At 47.4% G+C, this 22,984-nt stretch overlaps 1 protein-coding gene and 1 long non-coding RNA gene across 8 annotated transcripts in view; one reads left to right on the top strand and one right to left on the bottom strand.

Annotated features, from left to right (window-relative positions):
* The window catches only part of LOC138545721 (uncharacterized), a 94,204-nt gene that overhangs the window by 68,181 nt on the left and 3,039 nt on the right, over positions 1–22,984 (top strand). The window contains exon 2 of the long non-coding RNA XR_011290849.1: positions 4,280–4,385. This is a non-coding gene — a long non-coding RNA (uncharacterized lncRNA). The remainder of the gene's footprint in view (positions 1–4,279; positions 4,386–22,984) is intronic.
* MYSM1 (Myb like, SWIRM and MPN domains 1) overlaps positions 1–22,984 on the bottom strand; it is a 1,148,256-nt gene that overhangs the window by 20,598 nt on the left and 1,104,674 nt on the right. The window lies entirely within an intron of this gene.

The following is a 22,984-nucleotide window of genomic DNA, read 5'->3' on the forward strand; positions in this document are numbered from 1 at the left end:
CTGAGGATGGCTGCCGGAGGCGGGGCTTAGGGAGAGGGCAGTCATTGATATTGATATGGGCAGTATGACCCAGAGATCAATGATTGGTTACTACTAGGAAAGACAGATCAGAAACGAAACTGATACTGATTTTTTTCTGTACCGAGGATTCCCAGCCTGACGACGGGGAATATTCATGAGCAAGTGAATCCATGTCAGACCCCATGCTGGAGAACATAGGCTACACCTCCCCGGTAGGATGATATGCGAGGTGGCAGGAGATGATGTATCTAATGTGGAAAGAACCCACAGAGATCGAGGCTTTAACCCTACCAGTGCAGAAAATAACAAATATATGGGCAAGACTAGACTCTCACAACAAAAGCAAATATGTGGCAGAACACGAAATCCCATTGTAGGGCAATTGTGTCTCATAGGCCCTATATGAGACATCCGGAGGAATATATGGAGGATGAAGGGATGTAAAACACTGGGGTATCTTTATGAAACAGATACGGCAATGGCATTCAGTGAATGTCCAACCGCAAGAACATGCGATAGTTGGAGCGATTAAATCTATGGTTGCGGAGGGTGAAAATATATCGACTTTATACAAACCACTAATTACTGAGCGATCCCCAGCGATAGTGAGGACGCAGGAAAAATGGGAAATAGATCTGTGAATAAACACTGATGACATCAAGTAGCAGGGAATATATCAACATGTGAAGGAAGTGTCCAGGAATGCACAAATTAATTATATAGTGTAAATATATGCACAGGGCACATTTGACACCGGAAGGGTCTAACTTCTCCCCAGACAGACCGGTTGCATACCCCAGATGCAAATTAGTACCTGCTAGCTTCCTCCAACATGGTAGGGAGCTGCTTTCACTTACGGGTCCTGTGGCAGCTAGAGGAAACATATCTGGTGGAAATAACGGGATGGGACCTAGCATTTGACCCAGAGGTTTGCTTATTGGGCATACTACTGAGAAGAATAGGAAAAATCAACAGATAGTTGATAGCCCTGGAACTAATTTTAGTAAAGCGCCAAACTGCTGTGCATTGGAAAAGCCTCACCATCTTACAGAAACTTGGGGCGGACTTCATAAAATGGTCCACAGTAGAGAAAGACCTACATGTACAGAATGACATTAGGGCAGGGGCAGAGAGACTGTATTCAGAGTGGGACGAGTTATTAAACGTACTACAATAGCCATCAGACCTGATGCCACCCTGACTGACGGGCCGTCGCTATGTAGCCCAGATGTGTCTCAAATGATACTCATGCTATGTTACTAGGGAATGCTAGGCCAAGAGGGTGCAGTTTACATGATGAGGAAGTATCACTGAATTGTCTTTTTTTTCTGATGTATGTGTACTCTATGGTTACGATGCTCTAACCGCTGAAATGCTGAGCCCAAATACCTGTGAACTATGTCTTGCTGATGAATTGGATGTTGCCGATTGAAATAGTTATGTTGTTTGGAACGTTTAAAAATTCAATAAAGAGAATGAAAAAAAAATATGCACCTAGGGGCAGATTGCACAAGCAGGGCGGGGCCACACCCATACCTCTGCCCCCAATGCTTCTTCCAGTTAGTTAATTTATCCAACAAGAGGACAAGAAAGACTGGCTACATTTAAAGCGTTTGAACTAGGAGTACAGTACAGTAGGAGTACAGTAGTCATGGACAGTAATCTTTCCTCCATACTTATAACAGTGTACCAGGTAATGCTGTACGACACAGGGCAGAATCAACGTGCACTGTCACAAATATGTTTCGAAGAATGGCCAGCCGGAATTGGGCAACTGCCCTGAACTTGCTATCCAGGAAATAATGCCTGCAAAAAGCTGTTGAGGAGGCCCCCATGGGCGCCTTATAAATTGCATCCTGTGGAGCGGGTCTTTGAAAAGTTACTGTCTTACTCTTTGCTCTGGTTAGATGAGCATCTAGTCTCTTTTGAAATCGGAACAGCTGTTGCAGGAGACAATCTACTTCACTATTTTTGCCATCACTGCATTTTGCCCGGATGTGACACCCCAAACGTGACGGTCGTTCCGATGACCTATAAGACCTAGAGCCATGCAAATATAGAGCCACTGGGACTGGGAGTGAAATCTCCAGATTTGTATGAAACTCAGACACCATCTATGGCAGGAAAGAGGCGTGAGTCATGTTCAAGTCTCATACCAAGATTGTGCATAAAAAGTGGGGTTTTGTTTTGTGCCAGCTTTACTGGGCCCTGCGCCCTAGATACTTGGGATTTTCCCGGTGTTGCAGATATATAAGGACTGGAAAAGAGGTCAAAGCTCAGGCCTCTTGCATTGAAACATTGAACAAAGGATTGTCCTTACACAAAGATGTCTGCGCCACGCAATTGTAGTTTGAATTAAAGTATCATTTACTGACTAAGTATTAGCTGTCCTTGCCCTATGTGAGACACGTGTTTCAACACAGCATGTGTTTTTTTCAAATCAGGGCCAATTTGGTACTCTAAATGATAACATACATGGTCGGTTCAAACTGTGTCATACCAAGATTGGACTGTGCATGGGAGTAAATAAGTGGAATAGTCACACGAAATGGCATATGAAGACTGGGTTAGACAATGCTATACCCGTTTCCCTGTTCGTTTCCCTGTTCGATAAGTAGGCTCCCAGTGCTGCACGATAGGTTCTACAAGAGGAAACCTGGGTCTTTAAGTTAACCAGGAAGCAAATAAATTACAAGAAATTATCTATGGAAGCTTGTTGAGGGTTTTGCAAAATTCCCAGGATCCAGAGACAGAATCTGAGTCACTTGCTATCCTGTGACCAATAGTAAAACCATTTACTAAGCCCCCACACTTCTATAAACCAACAGCGATCCCATTCATAAGGTAAAACTGGCATAGTTAAGAGATATAGTAGTAACGTGCGCAGAGGGGAATGTGGGTCGGGTGCAACCTAAACACGGTACGTTCCCCAATATTACCCCCATATGAACTCCACATGCCTAGAACCGGATACAAACAATAGCATAGCAGAGGCAGCAGCAGACTTGAGGGAGCAAGATGTTAGGCTGGAAACGCACAGCATGACAAATCAAAAACCACCCCAACAACAGGTACCCTTTGGGGTTCACCATCAGTGACTGGCCATTTTAAATGTTGTCAGTGGTCTGTGTGTTCCTTGACTAACATAAAAAGCGGGGAGCTGAAGGGCACTACATGGGAGCTCAAACATTTTACGAATTGCAAAAGTAAAGACGTCATCTATGGCATCAAGTGCCCATGCTATCTGATATATATAGGGAAGACCAAGAGAGACATTCCCCAGCAAATTTGCAAAATAGATCCTGTTTGAAAAATAAAGTGCAGGACAAGACTCTGGTGGAGCACTTTATCCAACATAGGCATGAGGCAGATGACATTTTTTGGTTTGTAATTGAGCAGGTGAAGATCAGCATGAGAAGAGGGAATGCTGACACTCACCTGACAAAGGCTGAACGTACGTATTGTTGACTTTAAAAGTTGTCCCTCTAAAACATGTATGTTTTAGTGTTTTGCTTAAATTAGGTTTCACAACTTAGGATCAGCTAGGGCCAGCCCTGGCATGTATAATGCTAAAAACACGTCTGTTGGTATCTAACATCCTATATGAACTGATACACTGGAGAGATTGAGGCGATTTCCTGGATGGAGGTAGGTCACAGCAGAAACACTCCTGAATCTCAGAGTAACAGTATAGCCTTTGAACAGTACGCAAAGACTTGATATTGATCAGCGTGTTCTTTGAGTGCAGGACAGAGGAGAAAACAGCATAGTGCCAGACGATTCTGACGGGCACGACAGAGAATGCTGAAGGGATTCCCAGGAAGATGACAGATATGGGAATCCAGTGCTGATGAAGCAAAGCAGCAAATTAAGAGCAGTTGGGCTCCAGCCTACTTTATTCATTTATAGTTGGTAAGGCGTACTGTGGCAGGAAGTGTGCATGGACGCCACATATTGAAATACCACTTGTTAGAGTAATAAAGCAAATGTGTGTGCCGTTATGGGAAGCATGTGTAAAAGGTTCAAAAGGTTCATAGAATATGTTGACATGTGTAAGCATGAAGAAAAGGGGAGCACGGTTCCAAATTTCAAGGTCTTGAATACAGCATGGTATTTTTATTTTTGGGAAGAAATAGGGGTTCTTTGCGAATTACAATTACTGAGAAAATTGATGTAGTAGACGAGTTGTGACGCTCAAAAAGGTGGTGTGGGTCAGTTTGAAATGCAATTTATCAAGACGGCATAAATCTTGTTGTAGACTAAGAGGACACCGAGATGGCCCCAGAGGATGGAATGATGTCCCGGACAGAAGCACAAATGAGATAAAAAAGCTGCACTGATAAAGATCAAGGAAATCTATTTAGGTGAGTGTTATTCCAACGTGTTTCCCAATTGGTTTTGGATATGAGCAAGTCTGCTCAAATATGGGAGAAAAGGAGAATGGTGTGCTGAAGCATGTTAATATCATTACAGGGATTTAAGGATTCAAATTGTATGAATACTAGAAGAGAGGGTGGACTAGTGGCTTTCTTTGATTTTTGTCCTGATGAAGGACTACAACGACTAAATGGCAGAGTACTTACATATCTGTCCCTGATAAAGTGGTCGAAACACAGATGTGTCGACATAAGGACGATTGATGTGTCATATCATGCTGTGATGTGCTGATCAAGATTACTTGTGTGTGTGCTCTGACACGACTTATTGTACAGAGCACCTTTGTGCCATGACCAATGCGTAAAGAGTTGCATTTAGAAATACACTTGTATAATATAATATGGGTAAATATCCTATTTTTTCGACTCATGAGGGACTAGTCAATTGAAAAACACACAGGAGTGAGTACAGGCTACCCCACCCTTTAACACAGTGAGGTACAGATAGTGACCAGCAGAAGGACTGAGATGCAAATACCTCTGTTGTTTTTGATCAGGCAACAATCAATAAAAACAACACATACACATATATTTGACAGCATAACTAATATGCACAATCTCAATTTCACAGAGTATAACAGAGTTAACAGAGATATAGTGTGGCTAGTAGCTAAGGTGATTTAGTGTCAGATAGATGTTTATGTGTGGGGGCGTGGCTTGGCGGCCATGGGATAAGGCGCAGCACCTCGGAGTTCCCAAGAGATCCGGCATGCTGATCTGTTAAGCTGGCATACTACGACACTGTACTACAAGACAATACTAAGAAAAGGTGCCTAAAGGTCTGGAGATCGACCGGGTAGTTACCCGCAAAAAAATCAGAGCAAGAAGAGGTCAGGAGGAGAATCGAAACAAGCACTGTGCCACTTCACAAGATGGCGGGCGCAACTTGTTAACACAGCTGGAGAGCGCTCACTGTAGCAGCGCCAGGGGAGGAGCCGCAAGGAAGACAGGAGGCGAGAGACGGTGAACGGCAGTACAAAGAGGGGCCCCAAGTGAGGGATAGGAGCCCCTACCTGCAGGGCAGCAACTCTAACAATCCACTGTAGCCGGCATTGAACTGGACAGCCATGTGGAGGAAGATAAGGCAGAGGGACCCTGGGAACACCGAGCAGGAAGGAGTGCCACCACAGAGAACCACCGGGTGAGCGGACTGCTAGAGGAGGGGCAGCGAATAAACAGATCGATACAGATGGGACCTGGAGTGGAGGGCGAGATCCCCAGCCCCCACCGGAGGCCCAGGCAACACACATGCGCCGGCCGCACCCCTGGGACTCAGCAGCATAACACCCCAGAGCAGGAGTGATAGAAACTGCAAGAACCCAGGATATTCACCCGCAAACCGAAACCAGAAACCCACAAGACCTGCCACTAATTTCCCCGGCGCAAGAGAAGGAAGGGCTAGTTCCACTGTAAAGGCCCAAGTCAGTGGCTGCACATGCAACAGGGGCCAACGACAGCACAAGATGTTACGGTGACCCGGAGGGCCGACGAGATGGAGAAGCTTACGGGCCAAAAGAAACCAGACCAAAGCATTGAGCCGCAGGAGACCAAAGGCACAGCAAGAATAACAGCACACATAAAGCGAACCAGAGACAGGACGCCCTTCTGGGACAATCAAAAGTAACGAAGTCCGAAGAATGAAGGAAACTCTGATGAGAGAGGGCGAAACAAGATAAGTGCGCAGAAGGGCCCGTGAAGCAGAGGCCAACACAAAAGGGTCATCATGGATGACGGGGCCAACGGCAAATAGCGGACAGCCAAGAGGTGGGTGAAATAGCACGAGCTGCGATACAGAAGGGTTACAGTGCCACCAGTAGCTGCGACATAAGCAGGCAGCCCACATTAGTGAGTGGGGAACACTTGAATTGTATATGAATACACGAGGCCTGGCAACAGTGGAGGAGAACATACGTGGGGTCGGTTAGCCTCCGACAAACACGCTTTCAAGAGTGGGAGAGCACAATCCATTGTCCTACATCATCGGAACAGCAGGCAATAACACGAGACACACCCAGACTGTAGGGGAAAGAAGAGGGGCGTACCGCTGTAACCTCCACAGGCACACAGCACCAGATAGCCGACAGCACCCACGTATCAACACACAGAGCAAGGGGGCGAAAGAGGCTGACTTTTAGAAAGCACAACGAAGGGGTGAGGTGTCCCTAACTGAGCCAGCGGACACAGCAATAAAACAGCTCCCAGCACCACCTGGAGATACAAGCAGGAGCAGGAACCAACTGCATAAAGGGAACTCTTAAACACTGCATCCTTCTATACTGACATTATCAGGAGCAGCTACCATGAGCTGCAACAAGTGGGTTTCTTAATGGTGGATGCATAAAGATTGGTGAGCACTTACCCACAGCACCTCCCGGATGTGGTAGAGCACAATCCACTGACAAATACCAAAGGCACTACATGCCGCGAAAGCAGACCTACCTGGGCCTGTCGAGAAGGGCGAGGAGCACACTACTACATCTCCCAGAGCTCTACTGCCTCGACCATACCAACAGTGGACTCGTGCCCATGCCCATCGCAAAGGGGTGAAGGGACTGCGACCGATCACAAGACAACAAGGCAGCCCCCTGCATTGCCAAAGGAAAGTAAGGAAGCAGGAACCAATTAAGGGAAGGGGGCTCATATGTCACCATACACTCGCAGACCCAGGTGCAGCCCCCATTAGCTGCACCAGACGCACGGCTGCTCCTTCCAACGCATAGGAGAAGAAGAGGAGAACTAAACTAAAGAAAACCCCCGTTGGAGGATAATTGGGGAGACCAGGTGCGCATCAAAAACAGGACGAGCAACCATGCCAGAAAAACAGAAAGGCGGAAAAGGAAAGCAGACCAGTATGGAAACATACGCTGGAAAAAACGACATGTCCCAACGCGCTGCAGCAGAGGCCAGCTCGAGCACATCCAACGCCAAACAGCTGGAAAAGGGACAGAGGAGGGTCCCATACTCGAAGCCATAGCGGCACTGAAATCATCACTGGAGTACAAAATGGATGCAGTCATTGTAGATGTGGGGCTCCTCAGACAGGACGTAAGGAGCTTGGCGAAGCGGGTGAACACGGCGGAACAGCAGGCGCAGAGAAACACAGTGAACATTTGGACTACTCAAACCCAAATGGCGGATCCGCTGAACCGCATACACACTCTGTAACATAGGGCAGAGGATGCAGAAGGGAGGGCCCAGTGCAACAATGTGCACATTGTGGGATTGCCGGAAGGGGAGGAAGGAAAGGACCCCACAAACTACTTTGAGACCCTATTGCTTCAGGAAGTGGGAGCTGGGGTCCTATCCCAAGGCTTTTCGGTGGAAAGAGCACATAGAGCTCTGACCTGAAAGCCCCGCCCAGGGGCACCCCCAAGACCCATGATTGCAAAGATCATGAACTTTAAAGACCACAAAAAGATATTGGCATTCTCAAGGGAGGTTGGGGTGATGACGAGGAACGCCTACTGAATAACAATTTATCTGGACTGCACAGTTCTGGTGCAAAAGAAGTTTTGGCCGACTAAGGAATGCCTCACGGCTGCCAAACTGAGATACATGCTCCTGTAACCTGTTAAATTAAAAATGCTCCATAACGGCAGGACACACCTCTTCGAGACTACGGACGAAGCCCATGAGTGGATGGACCAGCAGGGGATCCCGCAAGTGAGAGACAGAGATGGAAACAAGCAGATCAACAGGAATGTCCCCCCAATGAGGCACAGAGCACGAAGACGATGGATGATCAACATTAAACAGACTTAGACCAGCGGAAAAACAAGCGGGAGGATGCACATTCCGAGGGCTGCCAGCCAGGCGCCACAAACAGAAACCCCACAGAGTGACAGACCTCAAGATGCCAGTTTTAAGGCACCATGCTGCAACGAGCGCACCCACAGGACGGAGGGTGAAGCAAGGAAAGCGGCAGAGCCTGAGCATGGTGAGGGTGGTTGGGCGTTTGCTAACAGTTATAGTTAGTGTGATGTTTGGTTGGAAGAAGTAGTGGAGGACACACCATGCAATGAAGGCAAAGCGCAAGTGGCGATAACATTGAGATACACCTATACAGGGGCAGGGGGGTTGAGACAGTACCTCAGGGCAGAGGACCCATACAAAACTCGAGCAGACCGTGCCCACATGGATGGACAAGAGGGCCAGAAGCACCCCAGGAGGAGGAGAACTGCAAAGGGCAGAGCGGGAGAGCCAGTAGCCAGACACAGGACAGCACAAGGGCTTGTGGGAATGGAGGGGCCGCAAGACACATTAAGCAAATGGGCGAGGAAGAAGCCACGATAGTCACCTGGAATGCTTGGGGACTGAACACCTATGTAAAGAGAGTAAGAGTATATGTCTGGCTGAAAAGGGCGAAAGTAAAAATAGCAATGCTGCAAGAAACCCATCTGACAGGAAAGAAGCAATCCAAGGTGGCCAAGAAATGGGGCGGACAAATGTATAGCTCAACGTATTCTAACTACGCCAGGGGAGTGCTGATGTGGATAGCTCCAGGAGTCCCCCTTCCAGCTTACAAAAAAAGAGAGTGACTCAGGGGGCAGAAAGGTGATCGTACATGGAATGCTGGAAAACAAAGAAGTATGCCTAATACACACGTACGCCCCCAATCATGATACGACCGAGTTCTTCAAGAAAGTAGCACCTAAGCTAGCCCCATACAGGGAGGCTTCCTTCATTTGGGCAGGGGACTTTAACTGCACACTGAACCTGCTGCTGGACAGATCGGACACTAAACGCAGAAAGCCAGCGCCAACAGCGAGAACCCGGCAGAATATCCTGGATCAGCTGGAGCTGGAAGACGTCTGGAGGAAGGTACACGCAGGTACCAGGGAATACACACTACAGCGCCCCACACAGAACATTTACACGGATAGTCTACGTACTCATGGGAAGGGAGACTCTGGGGGAATTCATGGGGGTACACATCAAAGCACAAACGCTATCTGACCATGCTCTACTAGTAGCAACATGGGCATACTCATACAGAGGGGTCCCCATACCCACGTGGAGGCTACGGGAATAGGCATTAATGGACAGGGAATTCAAAGAACATATCAAGGACACGATAGATGACTATTTTGAGTATAATGAGGGCAGCGTGGACAGCACAGGAATGGTCTGGGAAGCCTCTAAGGTGGTGGTCTTGGGGGCAGCGATAGGGAAGGCAGGAGGACACAGGGGGAGCGTTCTAGCAAAGCAGGGGGAAATAGAAAGGGAGATGGAACATGCTGAAACACAGGCGGGCATAACTGGGGAGGATCGAGGGAACTCACATCTCTGAGGCTGAAGTGTTTTGCCATCTTGGAGAAACTGGGGAGACTGGATTATGGGAAGTATATACAGAGGATGCACGCCCAGTTGGCTCTTAGCCTGGCTAAGCAGGCAGGAGAGTAGACATGACCCGATAAACGCGATAAAAGATGAAAAGGGGACGGAAGTCAGGACCCAGTAGGGCATCAACAAAGTTTTTTCACGATTTTGTGAAAGGTTGTACTCCCAGAACCAGGAAGCGGAGGCTGAGGACATAGCCAATGCCTTGGCAGAGATTAAACTTCCCAAATTATCGGAGGAGCAAGCACAGACATTAGAGGCACCCCTAACAGTAGAGGAACTGGCAGTCGTAATAGCCAGTCTCCCAACCGGCAAGTTCCCGGGACCCGATGGGCTACCCAGAGAATTTTACAAGAAATACAAAGGCACTCAGGCTCCAAGGCTGCTAGAGATGTATGAGGAGGCATATGACAGAGGACAGCTCCCGCACAGCATGTCGGAATCAGTAATAATACTGATACTAAAGCCAGGGAAACCACCTCTCGACTGCGGCTCTTATAGGCCGATTTCCTTGATAAATCAGGATTACAAAATCCTAACAACAACTCTAGCCGACTGAAACGAGTCATACCCACGCTGGTGCACCCAGACCAAACAGGCTACGTACCGGGGAGGAACAGCACATGGACTCCACCACATAGTGGATCAAACGAACTGGAGACGGGGCGAAATCGCTGTGGCGTCACTGGTTAAAGCCTTTGACTCTGTCAATTGGAACTGGCTGCTGAGCGCACTTGCCCACTTGAGGATAGGGGAGGGATTTCTTTGCTGGATAAAGCTCCTATACAGGGATCCCAAGGCGAGGGTGAAGACAGGCAGACACATCTCGGAGGCTTGGAAAATCTGCAAGGGCACGAAGCAGGGATGTCCACTATCCCTAATGTTATATATATTGGCCGTAGAACCATTCGCAGCCATCCTCAGAGCGGACTGTAAAGAATCCGGGATAGAAATAGACAGGGTTGTACACCAAATCTCGATATACACAGACGACATGCTCCTCTATGTGAATAATCCACAAGAACACTTACCAGACCTGCTAGAGGCTATGGGCGCATTTTCTAGACTGTCGAGAATCACCATTACAAAGGAATGTCCTCACTGTTCCCCCTAGATCTGAGATGGATTACCCCAGACCAGCTGCCGGACCTGGGCCTCACATTGCCACCAGACACCTTTCGCTACTTAGGGGTAGACATAAATCACGAGATTACAAAGACACATAAGGCCAACACGCAGGTATCCCTAGATAAAATCAAGAAGATATTGAAGTTCTGGATTACGCTCCCACTTGGTATGATTAGTAGAGCGGCCCTGATGAAAATGACAGTACTGCCCCGCCTGTTATACTACTTTACAAATATGCCACATCACATACCGGTTCCATGTGTTAATATCCCCGCAAAAATATCTCCATATAAAAATATCGCCATATTTTTTCGGCGATATTAAGGCATGGAACCTGCGAAGGACTCCCACGACCCCTGCATTATTTTTAAAAGGAGCGGGGGATACCTCTGCTCCCAAAACCCCCCAAAAAGATCACCCCCCCCAAAATATCGCCTATGGCTGTTCCAGATGAACATATATACAGCAATATTTTTGGTGGGGATAATATGTAGTGATAACATACCTGGGTCATTTTTCAAACTGCTAAACACATGGCACAAGTGTTCCTGTGGGGAGGAGGGAGGAACAGAATATCCCTGAACACTCTACAAAGAGATTATGAATTGGGGGGGGAACAGGTTGGCGGACTTCGAAAGCTACTACCTGGCTCGACAACTGCAATTTGTAGTGATGTGGCTGGGAGACATATTCATAGACTCACTGCTTTCTCAGCTGGCTCTGCGACAATACTATTTGAGAGGGCTGCCATGGACAGTCAAATCCCTGATCAATCCCCTCCCCAACATGGTCGAACTGGGCCTAACCCTATGGAAAGGGCATTTAAAACTAGAGGGAAACAAGACCCCTGATCTACGCAAATTCCCCTTACAGGGCTAGTCAGCGCCCATACAGAGACCCTGGTGACATATCGAATACATTGGGAAGGCAAGGGAGTGGCCCAGATTGGAGACTTAGGACAAGACGGACAATGGGTGGAATTCCAGACCCTGATGGGTGAGCAGGGCATACACAGGGGTCAATTTATAATGTACAACAGCATGTTCCAGACAATCAGAAAGCGGTGGACATTACCCAAAGGGGCAGACACAGAGAGGGCGCTGGACGCGTGGCACGACGTGTCAGAAGGGGTACACACAGTATCCAGACTCCAGCTCCTTGGAAGTAATAACACGCAATAACTGCAAGCTCGGGCAAGATGGGAAGAGGAACTCCAGAAAACTTTCACAGACAAGGAATGGTCCAGGGCGCTCAGGTACATGAAGAAAGTCTCCAGGAACGCTAGATTCAGACAAGCACAGCTCTACCTCACACACAGGGAGTACATCACACACAGGAGAATATCCACCATGGGTAACAAGCAAACCTAGAGCTGACCGCGATGCACAGCAGAGAAGGCAGACATGCTGCACATGTTTTGGTCCTGTCCACTGACAACAAGATTTTGGGACAATGTAAAAGCAAAAGGCGACTGAAGGCGGAATCCACATGCAAGCGTGGTCACAGGAGTCCTATTTACTAGGCCAATTCCCAAGGGGCGACAAACAGAGGATGCACATAGCAAAAATGAGTCTTAATGTGCATACTGGCGAAGCGCTGCATAACAATGACATGGAACTCAAGCACGGGGCCGAACATAGAGACATATTGGGCAGATCTGAAGAAATGGATGATAGTTGAAACATCGGTGTGGAGCAGAGCGCTGCAAACGGCAAAAAGTGGGGCGAAAATACTTGCATGGAACTCGCTAATACAGGAACAGTTTGAACGCAAAGAAAGGAATAGCACAAGCAACCCTAGTGGGCCGGAGGACTGTTGACAAGCCGGCAGTAATGTGGGGGGAGAATCCTCACTGAAGGAGAGGGCAGAGGTGACCCAACCCAGACAATTTAGGATCCGCGTTAGCTTGCTTGAAACAGAGGGAGGAGTTCTGGTAAATCATCTTACTCGCAGGGTCCAAAACGTGACATTCTGCCCACAAGGGGGTTTGAGAGGAAGATGTATAAGACGACGACAGCATGTTTCCAAAATGAGTAGTGGCCACTGCTATGGTGAAATAGGCAGGATGCTGCCCCATCACACAGTTTCTCATCAGGAAGGACCCGGTAATGAAGGTCCAGCATATTAGCTACTGGCAGAACAGAGGATGGTTTATGTAAATGTTTGACTGCCTCTTCTACCACATCAGGCTGCAAACGGATGCACAACTTGTCTGCTGATTTCAAATGAAAAAACTGTGCCAGCCCCCAAGGACTATCAGGCACAGGAATCTCCCATATATTCGAAAGGGTCCAGAGGTTTTTGATAACATCGAAATTTCCACATCATCTGCGGTAATGTCAGTGTCTTCCGGATCATCTGCTGGCAGACCAGGAGGCACTGGAGGAGGAGGATCCTTAGGTAACATTGGCTGAAACGGCATTGGTGGCAGCAGAACCATTCCATTAAAGGCATCAGTGGTGGCAAAGGAGACCGCAAAATATGTGTTAGTGGAAGATTCACTTAAGAGTCTGCTTGGGGTGGTTTGGAACTCAAGACAGGTTCCGGTCTGGATTCCTGAGGGGATCTTGATAGAAGATTGCCAGTTGACCGTGCACTAGTACCAGGCTGAGATCTAACACCTTCTCCCTTTAAAATATTTCCTCATATGGTTTGAGTGCATGAGATCTTCTCTCAAAAAGTGATGTAAACTAGCCTGTAAAGAGAATACTTGCATGCATGCCTTCTCCTGCCATGCCCAGACTTTCAGGTACTCTATCCCGACAGAGGCTTGAAATGCAAAGAAATAAAAATGTGGCTCTTTCAACAATAACTGCTGGACAAATAAACGCTTTCCTCCCTCTACCAACCACACTGTGTGAATACTGGCACACTCGAGCTGTAAAGGGCTCTGCTACTCTCTAGCATGGTTTGCGCTATAAGCAATGAAATTTATAAAATAAAATCCTATCTCAAAGAATGGTCATGAGGCGAACATCCGAGGGGTCCTGAAGCGCATCTGGGCCACCAAGTACTGTAGGGCATAGTGATCAGCAGTGTAGCCCGTCACACTGGGGGACGACACTTCTTATTGAGAAAAAGGGGGAAAACTCAGGGACAGCGATGGAGCCAGATGTAAAAATCTGTCAGAGTATCCTGCCCCCATTGAGCCAGAGGCCACGGTGGAAACATCTCCCAGTGACAGGTCTGAGACCATTAACACCAAAGTAAAGTGTGTCAATGAGATCTGCAGCTGAGGCCAGAGCAGGCACACCCTCCTAATCGAGATGACCCTCCCTGGAATTGCCTGGTTGGGGGCACAAAGTAAAGAGAAATATATTTACTTTCTTGGAAGCCATGTAAATTCTGAGATAATCCGATAGAACTGCCCCAGGATTCTTTAAAAAGGGATTACGGTGAAGGCTTTCAATAGAAAATACAAGCAGTTAATAGAAAATATAAGCAGTTATAGCTTGCGAGGGGGGCATGGAAACAATATATTTACAAAAGAGGGGTGGGGGTTCGGTATAAAAAGGTTTAAATACCACTGTCTTAAAGTGAAGTGCAGTTGGGATACTTTGTTTTGTTATAACTGTTTCTTTTGTAACTTTCTGGTTACAACTGCGATATCTCCAGGATGGGCTAGTGGCATCGGATATTTTCATACTCCGTTTTTGACTTTTTACTCATCCACTTTTGCATTGTAATACATAAAGAGTACCAAATACTCTTAAATGGCCGTGTCCAGAGAGTCTCGCCTGCCGTTTAGCCATAGTCTCCTTTATCCTTCTGCCTGTCATCTCCTGTCCAGAATTGCTGCATATAGAACGCTCTTTCCCGGGCAAAGCCTCTGCTTTCCCGTGCAAAGTAGCAGTCTGTGCGTGTGTCCGCATGTGGGGGTAGGGACTGTCTGGTCCCAGTCCACATCCAAGTCACTTACCATCTATTGCCTGCCAGAATGTCTTGCCAATGGCTATCCACGACTAGATAGTCACTACCTGTTTTAATGGTGCAGTTCTTGGTGGCACCTCCAGCCCAAATTCTGTATAAAAGAAGAACAGCCATTCAACAGATCTTCATTTGAGCCAAGACCCTTATAAAGAAGTGCCGTCCTTTGAAGGCCTGAGGATGACCATTGCAGCTGACCAACATCAACTCCAGTGCAGTCCTGGTGAAGCCCTAGTCCTCTGTCCTGATATCAAGAATGCCCCCGTAAGTGCTTTGAACCCTGGACCGGTGAGAACAGCCAGTCTGGACTCCTGCTTGAGCCTTCAGAAATGTCCAAGGGCCACCCAGTGGACTGACCAGCTCTCTCCTGGGCTACCTCACTGCAGTCTTCACTGTTAAGAGTGCATCCTTGGAGTTTGAAGGATCTTCAACTTGTGCTACTAGACACCTGCTCTTGCATTTTTAGCCTTCTGTCCCAACCAAAGCTGTTCAGGACCTGCTACTTTGTTCACCAACTGATGATAACCTAGGTCACTCCCGTTGAATCCCATCTTTTCCTGAGGTCGCCTGCTCTGCAGAACTCTTCGTTTCATTGCAAGAGTGATCAGCTGAACAGTCCCTGGAACCATAATACAGGTACTGCGTCCAACCAAAACTAAATTCCCCACCTGACACTGACCTCTGCACCCGTGACCCCTGGGTGCCCCTTGACCAGAACAAGAACAGAAGTACATGGCACCAACATATTTCCTGACTAAGCTCAGTGGTGGTTTAGTCAAGGATCCCCTCCTGGGGCTACACCCTTGTGCAGTGGGATTGGGAGAGACACCTACCTGAACTATTCTCACCTTTTGGAAAACTTAATCGCAAACACGGGTATTGCTCAAATCCAATTGTAAACTTACCTGAACAGTATATTGTGTGTAACTGGTGACGTTGTGGCACTTGGGCTCATCCGATCTCAAAGTTGGACTGAGTCAAGTATTTTATATCTACTTTGCTAAATTGATTACTGACCTGAGTTTTACTGGTTTTGAATCTCGCTCTGCTCTCACTTTATTATACACATTTATTGAAAGTCTTGCTTATGCTATGCTCCCTGTTATTGAGCTGTCTTTAAAGTAAAGAGGGGTTCTAGTCAGAACCCCAATTGTTGACGTATATACATTGGTTTGATAGTAGTTGTGTAATAATACTTACCTGAAGGTTTCATTGCTTAGTGTATAATGTAAAGGCTAATAAATCATTGTATATTTTTGTACTTACCTGTCTAACTGGAATTATTGGAGGGCTGTGTGTGTGTCCCACTGTTGCCCTAAAGCACTCACACGCCTCCCGAGTTTAAGCCTTGCCGCTCTGCTACCTTGATTCGGTTTGGCTAGACTTCAGTGCCTTTCCTCTTTACCATAATAGGGTGGCCTCCCAAAATCCACCCCTAGGTAGATTTTGCTCAATATGGTCTTAGTGCGACTTGTGCTTTCTCTTCTTTATGTCCACTGAAGAGAATTAACAATGGTGGCAACTGCTCCTACAATGTGAGGGTTTGTGATGTTTTTATGGTTCTTTTTGCACCCTTTGACATCTTTGGAAGAGTTTTTCTCTGGTGTGTGTGAAGGTCCGACACCCATCCTTCCCCCCCAATAAACTCATTCTAGAGTGGGTCTCTCGATGCCTGCGGGCAACCCATAGCCAATTTAGCTGCTTGTTCTCAAATTGCTGGAGGGCACGGGCAACATCACGTCTGTAGTGGAGTGCTATATAGAAGAGAGTCCATGCAGAGGCACTCTTGGATCCCTACTGGGAAAAAGTTTTCATTGCCAGCTGCTACGGCTAGGAAATATCTAAAATGAGGAATCTGTGGGAGGACGCTATCCATTCGAAATTATATTTAATACTCATACCTGCAGTAACTTGTAGATCCAATTAGTAGATGCACACTGCTAGTAGTTCAAGCCAGGCAAATGGACTGCTCAAGTTTCCCTTGCCTGAGAAGGCAAACCAGTCTTGTTTTTGCTAGCAATTTTGGGACTTAGTTTTCCTAAATTTCAAAGCGAAAAATAGGACTGGATGACCTCACACATGTCCAAGGGAAACTTGAGAACTCTGTTGAGGTTATTTCAGAAGAATTAGTTACCAGGGCCAGATTATCTACATGTTCTCCTTATTCTTTTCTTGCCATAGTACATATATTGTTAGATTATATGATTTGGGGCAAAACCGGTTTGTTCCATTTCATATTACCTATGCATCAAAAGGGACGCTAAAAGCATTTTCTCCATTTTTTGCTCTGATGCAAATGTTAGAAAATCTGACCCCTGTTGTTGAGATGGAATGGAAAAGGCATTTATAAAGCACATATCCGAAGAACAGCAAAAAGAAAAAATGCATCTAGGCGCAGTTGGTATTTAATGATGTACAGTCAGCAGTGGTGAACCAGATTACTGAAAAAGGTGGGTATTAAGCTTCTTCCTAAACAACTCCAGTGATTCCACTCTCCTTAATTCAAATGGAATGCGATTCCAAAGCTGTGGAGCCTTGCATGAGAAACATCTGTTCCCATAGCGAAATGATTTAGAGGATGGAACCACGAGTAGGCACCCCTCCAAGGACCTCAGTGGTCGACCTGGTTGATAGGCATCAATTTTAGCTGAAAAGTAGGCTGGCGCCAAACCATTAATGCATTTAAAAACAAGACACTGTGTTTTAAACAAAATACGCGGCTGTACAGGGAGCCAATAAATACTCCTGCGAAGGTGTGAAATGGATGCCCTCCTTGGCAGTGAGAAGATAAGACTCACTGCAGAGTTTTGAGCAACCTGCAATCGCTGAACCTGGTATTTGGGAATACCCAGGAAAGGGGAGTTTCAAGAGTCAAGCCTTGAATTAACAAGGGCACCATCCACTGAGCACCGATCTTTGTCCAGAATGAGAGACATGAGATGTTTCAACTGTTTGAGTTGGTAGTAAACTGTTTTGATAATCTGATTAAGCTGGCCATTGCAGTTCATGTTAGCTTGCCAGCTACAGCAAAGATTCTTGACGTTTTGCGGATAGTCTGTCTGGACATTTAAAGGGAAGGACACGGGATTGGCAGAAGATTGGGCGATTTGTTTTTTGGACCAGATACAACAATCTCAGTTTTAAACAGGTTTAACTGCAGCTTATTCTCCAGCTCGTCATCTCCAGCTCACATAGTTCTTAATCCAAAATCATGGTTCTAACTCAGGATTTGATAGGGAGCATGCATTGTCATCGTATGCACTCTAGTGACCACCACTTTATAGTGACCTGCACATTCCCCTCATCATCATTATCAATTTTGACCAAAGAAAAGCTATGGTACAAGATGAAGCTCTTCTCGTCCGAGGATGCGACACATTCAGAATGAGAATATGATTATTTGATTAAGCAAACCCGCGTAACCAACAAGTAACTGGTCCTTTACTTCTGCCCAGTATCCTTTGGATCTTTGAAGCTGTTGGAAAATAAATTGAAAAGCAAGGGAATAAAGGGATTCAGAGTAAACATGGGACTGATTAGGATTTGGCCAATCTAGTATTCTTTAACAGATATATTCCCACCAATGGTACAGAACAAGGTACTTACCTGTACCTGTTCTCCAGCATGGGTCTGGCATGGATTCACATGTTCATGAATATTCCCCGTCGTCAGGCCGGGAATCCTTGGTAAAAAGAAAGCATTCTTACTTTGAAAAGCTTGAAAACTGCCTTTCTCCCATTAACCAATCACTGAAGTCTGGGTCATACTGCACCCATCAAAAAACGCCCGTCTGCCTAAGCCCCACCCCCGGTGGCCATCTTCAGATTTGAAAGCATGTGAAGTGGCAGTATGAACCAGGAAGAGCACCAACGGGGAACGAGAGAGAGTTCACATGTGAATCCATACCAGACCCATGCTGGAGAACAACAATTACAGGCAAGTAACTTGTTCCTTCTCCATCATTGGATCTGGCATGGATTCACATGCTCATGAATACGAATACAGAGCAGTACATAACACAACCACGGGAGGTGGCAAGGCTCAACAGAAGTACAACCACTTACCCCTGGAACGGACTCACCTCAAACAGATTGTGTAGCATCGCCTGCCCGACTGTGGACTCCTCCCTGGAATCCCTGTTGACACAGTAGAATTTCGTGAAGGTGTGCGCAGACCTCCACGTAGCAGTCCTGCAAATGTCCAGCAGGGGGACACCAGAGAGAAATGCTGCTGTTGCTGCAATGGCTCTGGTAGAATGGGCTCTGGGCCGGCCTGTTGGTCAGATTATGACAGTGCATGATACAGCCGGAGAACCACCTGGATATGGAATCCTTCGACAGGGCCTTCCCGCAAATCACAGGTCCGGAATTCACAAAGAGTTTTGAGGTCTTCCAAAAATAATTTGTGCGTGCGACATAGAACTTCAAGGCACGAGCAACACCCAGTGTATTCAGCGACCTGTCAGTGGCCGAAGAAGGATTCACGAAGAAAACTGGAAGCACCAAGGGTTCAGTAAGATTGAATTCAGAAGTAACCTTCGGCATAAAGGTGGGGTGGGTCCGTAGCACCACCCTTGTAGCATGAAATGACAAGTATGAACGCTTGCATGAAAGAGCCTGAAGCTCCCCGACCCGCCTGGCCGAGGTGATGACTACTAGAAAAGCCATATTCTATGAGAGATACATCAGAGGAGCCTGATCCAATGGTTCGAACAGTGGCCTCATGAGTTTAATAAGAACGACAATGAGTTCCCAAGCCGGGGCAGGAGCCTTCACTGGCCTAAAGAGGCCTTTCAGAAATGTTTTGTCGAGCATGTGGGACCAAAGCAAGGTCCTGTCTGGTGTCCGTGTGTACCTGAAAATGGCCACCAGATGCACCCTGATGGAGGTGTGAGCCAGTCCAGTCTTGGCTAAAGACAACAGGTACGGCAGGAGCGCAGGGGCTTTTATGCAGAGAGGTGTATTCTTTTGCACCCTGCACCACACAGTGAAGCGTTTCCATTTGTGGGTGTAACACGATCGTGTAGAGGACGCTCTAGCCTTGGTCGGGACATTCCTGCATTCTAGAGGAATGTCATAAAGTCCAAACTCTAGGGCTGCAGGAGGTAAGCCGTGAGGTTCAGTGACGCTGGGTCATGATGCAGAATCGGTCCGGCTTCTTTGGTGAGGAGGTCGGGAAGAGGAGACAGCTGGACGGCTGCCGCTATCGACATACGGAGCAGCTCCGGGTACCAGAACTGGCGAGACCACGCTGGGGCGACAGCGTTGGAGTGTGCTGATCACACATAGCAGCATAGGTATTGGAGGGAATGTGTACAGGAAGAGGTCCTCCCATGTGAACGAAAACACATCGACCAGGCTCCCTGGCTGGGGAATCCTGCTGTCGAAAGCCTGGCACTGAGTTTGCTGCTGTCGCAAAGAGGTCATTCTGGGGTTGGCCCCACATGCTGACTAGACGGGACATCTGTGCCTGCTGGATCTCCCATTCATGGCAGGAACACATCTCCCTGCTGGGGGAGTCTGCAATGGTGTTCTTGATGCCCGCCAGATGAAATGGAACGAGAAACATGTCCTGAAGAAGGGCCCAGAGCCACAAGGCCTGTGACTCCAGGGAAAGAGAGGGAGAGCAGGTCCTTCCCTGTTTCCGGATGCAAAACATAGTTGTGGTGTTGTCTGTGAATAGCCTCACAACTCATCCCTGTAGAAGAGGAAAGAAAGACCTAAGGGCCCAAAACACAGCATGCAGCTCTAGAACACTGCTGTGCAGTGCCTGTTCCTCCGGAAGCCAGAGGCCTCTGGCATGAGACTACCCGGTGTGAGCCCCCCATCCGTCCAGAGAGGCTTCTGTGGTGACCGTAACCTTGAACGGGGTAACCTGAAACAGGTCTCCTTGCGTAAGGTGTTTGTGCACTCCCAACCACTGAATGGCTTTTCTAAACTCTTGGTTGAGGGCAATCTTGTCTCGTGACCTGAAGCCACCTGACGTCCAGAAACTCCTGCAGAGGTCTCATCAGTAGTCTGCAAAACGGAATCAGGTGAATGCAGGACGACATTACGCCCAGCAGTGACTTGATGGCGCGCACCTTTGTGGACTGAGCCGTAGCCAGGCGATGCACCTACCCAACATAGCTGCCATCCTCTGAGGGAAACGCCAGAGATGCCACTGTGTTGAGGCGGGCTCCTAGAAACAGTGTTCTGCGATGGCACCACGCAGGACTTAGGATAGTTGATGGGAATCCGAGTTCTGCCAGAAGGCGTGTTATCTCTCTGGTGTGCTGCACCGCCAGGGCCTGAGAGGGGGACAGGATGAGCCAGTTGTCCGAGTACAAGTGTATGCAGGTGCGCTGCCACCAGGGCCAGGCACTTTGTGAAGACATTTGGTGCCGATTTCAGGCCAAAGGGAAGAGTCTTGAATTGATAGTGACATCCCAGAACTCAAAGCACAAGAACTTTCAATGCTTCGGATGTATGGGAATTAGGCGTCCGGCAGGTCCAATGTCGCTAGGAAATACCCTTTCTCCAGCTGCCCGAACACTTGTTGCAATGTGACCATACGGTATTTTTTAACCATCTGGAATTTTTGGGGCTTCAGGTATTTGTTGAGGTGCAAGTCTAGGATTGGACGCCACCCCCTGACTTCTTTCCGGACCAGAAAGTATCTGATGTACACTCGGGTGCCCTGGAGGTGCAGCATGATGGGTTCCATTGCCCCTTTTCTTTTCATGGCCTGTACCTTCTGCAGCAGCTGGTCCATGTGCAGCTCTTTTCTTGCCACGGGAGGAATGAGAGGGCACCTTTGTTTGAATTCCAGGGTATGCGCATGGCAAAGTATGTTTGGCACCCGCTAGTCGGTGGGGATGTTCTTCCACTCCTTGACAAAGTGTGTCAGACGAACCTCCACCGGGGTGCGAAAGTGGGGGTCCAGGCCCTGAGCTGGGTCAGGCCTGCTTGGGTGTCTGCATTCTGGTTTGCGGACGACATCAACGCTGTGCCCATCCGCTGAAAGCCTGCAACCGTCCCCTGTACATCTCTTGGGAGGTAGAGCGGGAGGGTTGACTTTTGAGGTGGATGCTTATCCTTTAGATGATCTGTGGAACTTCCCACTAGAGGATTGAAAGGATGACAAACCTTGCTTTTGCAAGGTCCACAGTGATCTTGCTGTCTCAGTGTCCATCTGTATAGCTTGCAGCGTTTCGTCCAACACTTTGCCAAAGAGGTTATTCCCATCAAAGGGCATATCCACCACCTTTGTCTGGACATCCGGTCTGAAATTTGTGGCCTTTAGCCAGCCCTGGTGCCTGACTGCTACCCCGTTTCCCATCAGAGACCAGCTGGCCCTCCTGAAATAGGGCTAAAGCCTTTTTGTCATCAGGCAAGAAATCCAGGATCCGGTCAGCTTCAACCACAACTCCCTGCCATACCGTACCAGAATGGCCAAGGTATTGGAGGCTTTCACCATTGAGGCAGCGGTATAAATAACCATACCTAGTGAAGAAGTTAGAGAAGACTCCTGGATGTAAGAAGGTGGAGTAACGCTTTTATGATTATGTCAACGGAGAGTATTGAAAATATTTTCGATATAGGTTAAGTTTTTAGTAAAGAAACAAATAGTGGGCCATGAAAATGAAGTGATAGGCAAACATTGTATGCATATATGTCACACTTGAATGCACCTAAATAGCACACACAGTTCTGTCCAGTGTCATGGGTAAGAATATTAGAGTAGGAAGGGCAACACTAAGTGTTAATTATATTTTGCCAGAATAAACACAGTAAAGAAAGAAGAGGCAGTGGTCCAGCGACATCAGGAGAAGGACTATAAAAAGAAGAGGCCAGAGAATATCTTAAGCAAAACAAAGAGCGCTAAAAGCAGGCCTGGCAACAAAATAAGAAAGCATAGTGCACCATTGCCTCTACTTTAAAAAGTAGAGATTGAGTTCTACTTGCCCATGGATATAAAGAGATGATCCCAACATCATCACATTAAGGAAATATACAGCGGAAAGGCTAATGCCCTACATGCAGAGACAGGAGAAAACGTACTTAAAGGAAAATACGGTGTAATTTGTCAGTATATCATGACTTTTGCCACCATTTGGTTTCTACAGTAGTGAATATCATTATCCATGGATG

The sequence above is a fragment of the Ambystoma mexicanum genome, chromosome 1q, assembly GCF_040938575.1.
Source record: "Ambystoma mexicanum isolate Mex_15411 chromosome 1q, UKY_AmexF1_1, whole genome shotgun sequence".
In the NCBI taxonomy this organism is placed as follows: Eukaryota; Metazoa; Chordata; class Amphibia; order Caudata; family Ambystomatidae; genus Ambystoma; species Ambystoma mexicanum.